Source organism: Macrobrachium nipponense, chromosome 30, assembly GCF_015104395.2.
Source record: "Macrobrachium nipponense isolate FS-2020 chromosome 30, ASM1510439v2, whole genome shotgun sequence".
NCBI lineage: Eukaryota > Metazoa > Arthropoda > Malacostraca > Decapoda > Palaemonidae > Macrobrachium > Macrobrachium nipponense.
This window is the reverse complement of record NC_087218.1, coordinates 49,072,687-49,078,686: the sequence shown is the minus strand read 5'-3', so window position 1 is coordinate 49,078,686 and position 6,000 is coordinate 49,072,687.

Below are 6,000 nucleotides of genomic sequence, written 5' to 3'. Positions count from 1 at the left end.
TTCTTACCATATTTGTATTCATTAGTTTGATCGTTTAATTATGTATTTATTTTCTGTCTTCCCTATCCCAAATCTATCCTAAAACCTTGATGTCTTGCACCTTGTTTATTCATGAGAATCACTACTGTCAGAACGTCGAAACCTTTTAAGCGTGAGCACTTTGTGCTAGGCGACAGATGTACCTACCGTTGGCACGGTCCTTCACAATGAATCTAAAAGCATCGTTTACTCATCCCCCCAAATCCCGAGGAAAAACGGAAAGAAGAGGAAGAGGAAACTTTGGCAAAGCGAGCACAATGGATGTAAAAATTCCAGGGAACTAAGATGTCGTTTGTCACACTGCAGTCGCGTGGGCCTTTAAGCGAGTGATAAATGAATGAATTATTTTCTTGTAGATTTTAGATACCTGTACTCTTGAAATATTGTTCCTTCTAAATTATGGTTAATTTTGCTTGCTGTCTTTTGTGTGTTGCTTATAATATATAGTACTATGCAGCGTAAGTTAACGGTTCGTGAAAAAGTTCGAAAGGAAATTCAAGTAAGAATTTCTATCTCTTTTCAAGTAACAATGAAACCAATACTTTTCCCAACATCCGTTTCGTCCTTCAATTTACGACCTTACCCCATTCTTGGGGAGAATCTCTCGCGACATAAAACAAGCACAGAGTAAGAACGCCGTTCAATTTGGTCCCTTCGACAAAGACAGGAGACTAACTGAAAAATCCGCGAGCCATCCGGACAATTTTAACTCCAGATCGCTTGCTGATGTAACACCTACTTCAGCGGTTCTTTTATAATAAAAATGATTCCCAGCTTAACTTAGCACTTTATCCAAGAGATGTCTCAAAGGAGGGTGTTTATAGAGACAATGGGATGCCGGAGTAATGATGTTTTGACGCTTGGATACTGGCTAGCCTGTATGAGACTAGGTTTATGCCACTTATCGTCCTGGTGCAGTGTGCGATATGATCTAATTACTCTCTCTCTCCTCTCTCTCTCCATATGAATTGTTATATGGCACAATTAAAAAAAAAAACACAATAAGGATTTGAAATAAAAGGGAGTTGGTTCTAGTAGTATTAAAGCAAACAAGAGTATTAGCATTACAGTTATCCCTGTTAAAGCCATATAATCGACTGCCTTCATTCTTGCCTTTTTCCTACCTGAGAAAGTAACCACTTTTTCATAGACCATCTTCAAATTCACATATCCTTCAAAATCAAGAGGATAATTCGAGTCGCGTGAGATATAAGCGAATATTTAAACTAGAGAATGGTGGTGTTCACTGTCCTAAAATATGAAGAAAACAACGTGTCTATGTTTGACTAGGGAGGAGGTTATACTGTGTCATTCGGTATTTCATTATTTTTAGGACCATTCTTCGTTGTGGCAGGCGGTAGAGGAAAATACGCTGTCCTAAAAAAGAAAAAAAAAAAAGAGAAAAAAAAGGAACGTACAGTGTGTCCATAAAGTCCCAGTACCATTACAAGTATTTACTGCTCAGAAACCATATAACAGAGTAATGAAGTTTTTTGTAGAATGTTCTACGTTTCCTCAAGCTTCCATTCAGGGCACTTCATTCTAAAAAAAAAAAAAAAAAAAAAAAAAAAGCATTACTCTGTTATATGGTTTCTGAGCAATAAATACTTGTAATGGTACTGGGACTTTATGGACACCCTGTATAACATTGGCACTGGAGGATAGGGTGTCAGTATTTTCTTGACTTTCACAGAATTATTATTATTATTATTATTATTATTTTTTTTTTTTTTATGCTCTATCACAGTCCTCCAATTCGACTGAGTGGTATTTATAGTGTGGGGTTCCGGGTTGCATCCTGCCTCCTTAGGAGTCCATCACTTTTCTTACTATGTGTGCCGTTTCTAGGATCACACTCTTCTGCATGAGTCCTGGAGCTACTTCAGCCTCTAGTTTTTCTAGATTCCTTTTCAGGGATCTTGGGATCGTGCCTAGTGCTCCTATGATTATGGGTACGATTTCCACTGGCATATCCCATATCCTTCTTATTTCTATTTTCAGATCTTGATACTTATCCATTTTTTCCCTCTCTTTCTCTTCAACTCTGGTGTCCCATGGTATTGCGACATCAATGATGATACTTTCTTCTTGACTTTGTCAATCAACGTCACGTCTGGTCTGTTTGCACGTATCACCCTATCCGTTCTGATACCATAGTCCTAGAGGATCTTTGCCTGATCGTTTTCTATCACTCCTTCAGGTTGGTGCTCGTACCACTTATTACTGCAAGGTAGCTGATGTTTCTTGCACAGACTCCAGTGGAGGGCTTTTGCCACTGAATCATGCCTCTTTTTGTACTGGTTCTGTGCAAGTGCCGGGCATTCACTTGCATGTGGTTTATGGTTTCATTTTTCGTATTGCACTTCCTACATATGGGAGAGATGTTATTTCCGTCTATCATACTTTTGAACATATCTGGTTCTTAGGGCCTGATCTTGTGCCGCTGTTATCATTCCTTCAGTTTCCTTCTTTAGCTCTCCCCTCTGTAGCCATTGCCAATTGTCATCGCTGGCTAGTTCTTTAGTCTGTCTCATGTATTGTCCGTGCATTGGTTTGTTGTGCCAGTCCTCTGTTCTTTCTGTCTTTCTCCTGTCTCTGTATATTTCTGGGTCTTCGTCTACTTTTATTAGTCCTTCTTCCCATGCACTCTTTAGCCACTCGTCTTCACTGGTTTTCAGATATTGCCCCAGTGCTCTGTTTTCGATGTGACGCAGTCCTCTATACTTAGTAGTCCTCTCCCTCCTTCCTTTCGTGTTATGTATAGTCTGTCCGTATTTGCTCTTGGGTGTAGTGCCTTGTGTATTGTTATTTGTTTCCTGGTTTTCTGATCTATGCTGCGGAGTTCTGCCTTCGTCCATTCCACTATTCCTGCGCTGTATCTGATTACTGGCACTGCCCATGTGTTTATGGCTTTTATCATATTTCCGGCGTTGAGTTTTGACTTGAGTATCGCCTTGAGTCTCTGCTATATTCTTTCCTGATCGTGTCCTTCATCACTTGGTGTTTTATATCTCCTCCTTCCATTATTCCCAGGTATTTGTATCCTGTCTCATCTATGTGTTTGATGTTGCTCCCATCTGTAGCTTTATCCCTCAGTATTATTATTATTATTATTATTATTATTATTATTATTATTATTATTATTATTATTATTATTATAAAAAAGAAACGTAGTCTTTGCTTTTGATCAGAGTTTGGACTAAAATTTAAGTTCCCTTTGTGTATTGCATATACTCTTATAAGGCACTATATCTCATTGATGCAAAAAAAAAGATAAAAGGGTGAATTATATTCCTTCAAAATTCTTCGAAGCTCTTTGCACTGGGGGACCCCTACTCATCAGCCAATGAATCTTCGTCAGTTTTTTTTAAGCTAATCGAACTTTTGAGGATAAGATCCGACTTAAATCACTTCAATAATTCTTGATAAGCAATATTGGTGACTTAATTCACCACGAGACCAGACAAAGTACAGGGTGTCCATAAAGTCCCAGTACCATTACGAGTATTTACTGCTTGTGATGGTACTGGGACTTTATGGACACTCTGTAAATCACTGCATGAGGAGGCATAGCCCAATGGCTCCCAGAAGCTGCAATTATTTTGTAAGTCTTGGAGGACCTCAGGCCTGGTAAACGAACCGATACCAAATCGTAGTCACTCAAGGAAAGGAAATAGTTGTTTTGACAAACACGGGTACGAAAGGGTTAGTCTAAAATAAGGCAGATCCAGAACTGAGTCTATATAGAAAACTTATGGCCGCGCCACTGGTGGTGACGTCATCACCAACCAGGCGACTTTGATGTGTGCGTGCGTAAACATCGGGTTAAATATTTGAATATTTTCAGATCTGGCTCCTCATATTTCTAGCATGGCTCCCGCTAATGGTCGAGTTTAGCTTCCGGAGTTGGGAAAATAAATGTCAGATGACATGAAGCGCAAGCCACCACTTTAGAAATGGGAGGAGCTTCTTGATAAATCTGATGAGCAAACTGTGGAATGAATTCTGTCAAGGTCCGAGATTAATGTTTGGTATCTGGTTCATCTTCCACATACTGTGCAGTGATCACTTTATATCCAACTGATTTTGACCTAAGATGTGGAGAGAGAGAGAGAGAGAGAGAGAGAGAGAGACTTTAGAAAGGGAGCAGAAATGAAGGTAACAAGGAAGGCTAAAATGTGGGCGCAGCTGGGGACAGAAGAGACGATGCAAATTGCAAACAACCATTAGTAATGCCTACAGTGTACCACGTGAGGACTTGAGGTGCACTGATGGCATTATCTCCCTTACGGATGATTGAGAGGAGAGAGAGAGAGAGAGAGAGAGAGAGGTTATACAGTACATTATCTGCCTAGTGCCGAAAAACGGTCACAATACATGATTAATCACTTTGCAGACAAAGAGTGCACTATATTAATCTTAAATATTTCAGATCATCCACCTTTCGCTTACAAATTAAGATCAAAGAATGTTTCAAACAAGTAACTTGTTGTAAAGACATCCCAAAATAAAATGCATCTTAAATTCTATTTGACGCTAGACACCAGAGCTCGTAGCATAGGACTAGATTTAACTGTTGGTTGACCGTACAAATAGGCCTAGAACAATCATGACGTATAAATAAAAGTTTAATGGGTGCCGATAAAGCTGAACCGAGTGTTACAGGAAATGTACGGTTGGCATCTGTCCACTTAAACATTATAATCATACATGTTTATCTGTCATAATTGCTAGCAGACTCAACATGACTGATCCATACCAAGGCCTACTTATAGCTGTGTCTATCGTAAATTTCCTAATACAACATGTTCTACGACCCGTCTAAAGTCTCATCTCTCTCTCTCTCTCTCCTCTCTCTCTCTCTCTCTCTCTCGCTTACTCTTGAGGCATAGCGTCATAATTAACAAGAATATAAGAATTTATCATATAAGCCTAGGCCTGCCATTAGCTACGGAACCTTTTAATACCTAGACTACTTGGAAGTTTTCCTTGCGTACCTACAATGGCACACAAAAGATCCAGAATGTAATACAAACAGAAAATACCTTTGCTTCGTCAATTTTTTTTAAAGAGAGAGAGAGAGAGAGAGAGAGAGAGAGAGAGAGAGAGAGAGAGAGAGAGAGACGTAGGTAGCTTCACTCACCGAACTAAAACACCCAACTGAATTTATTTCATTCTACTTTTTGTTCCTTTTACTGAAATCGCTTAAATCAAATGCCACCTTTAGCTACAATCAAATTAAAAATAAACACATATACACAAACAGTTAATATACATATAAAGACGCGAAAGAGGACGTGAAGACTCGAGGTGATTGGCTAATAAGTGTTCTATGAGCGTTCTGCATAGGCCTATGATACGATCAAGTTGTTGAACTGTTCTGTACAGAGGTTCACCTCTATTCTGCAATCAAGTTTGAAAAGGGCATTGACCTTATGTCTTTTTTTATTTTCAAACAAGCAAAGCCATCCTCTATTAGAGGAAACAGATCCAAGTAGAAGAAAAAAATGAAGCGGTTGTGAAAAAACAAAAGACAGCTCCTCACAGGTGGCTTCTTCTCTCAGTAAACACGGAGACATTAACCGCGTCTATTATAGACTAAGAATTGGACTTCATCTGCCCAGTTTACGCACTATTAGTCCTAAACCTAATTTTATTAGCTGATAGTTCTTGCCGCGAAACGGAATGAAAAGAAGTTACTAAACAGAGACCACTAGCTAGAGCCAAGCTTGTACCGAACCTAGCTCTTTCATATCCGCTTAGTTTTGAGCACTGTCCCCAGATATCCGAGGTATCTGGAAGCGCTCGACAGTGCGAAAAAAAAATTATATCGAAAATTCAGCGAAAATATAAATTTTATGCCAACAACGTTAATTTTCTGTCCCTTTTTTTCTAAATGTTAGTATCTTATGGTGGAATAGTCAGAATAAGAGTCCCAGCCCTCTAAGTACGAAAAAATGT